The sequence below is a fragment of the Rhinopithecus bieti genome, unplaced genomic scaffold (genome assembly GCF_001698545.2).
Source record: "Rhinopithecus bieti isolate Rb0 unplaced genomic scaffold, ASM169854v2 scaffold_61461, whole genome shotgun sequence".
Classification (NCBI taxonomy): domain Eukaryota; kingdom Metazoa; phylum Chordata; class Mammalia; order Primates; family Cercopithecidae; genus Rhinopithecus; species Rhinopithecus bieti.
Genome location: NW_016823852.1, coordinates 819530 through 820041, shown reverse-complemented (window position 1 = coordinate 820041; position 512 = coordinate 819530).

Here is a 512-nt window from a genome sequence, read left to right as displayed (position 1 = left end):
TTTTTAAGACGGAGTGTTACTCTGTCACCCAGGCTGGAGCACAGTGGTGTGATCTCGGCTCACTGCAACCTCTGCCTCCGAGGTCCAGGTGATTCTCGTGCCTCAGCCTCCTGAGTAGCTGGGATTATAGGTGCCCACCACCACGCCTGGCTAGTTTTGTATTTTTTTAGTATAGATGGGGTTTCTCCATGTTGGCTAGGCTGGTCTCAAACTCCTGACCTCAAGTGATCTGCCTGCCTCAGTCTCCCAAAGTGCTGGGATTACATGTGTGAGCCACCATGCCCGACCGAGACCTGATGTCTTAAAAAAAAAAAAAAGAATTACAGGTGGTGAATGTCTGTAGTACCAGTACCTCAGGAGGCTGAGGCGGGAGGATAGCTTGAGCCCAAGAGTTCGAGGCTGCAGTGAGTCTTGAATATACCACTGCATTCTAACCTGAGTGACACAGCAAGACTCTGAGAAATAAAATTAAAAAAAAAATTGTCAGGGAAGAGCACAAGAGTCAAATAGGA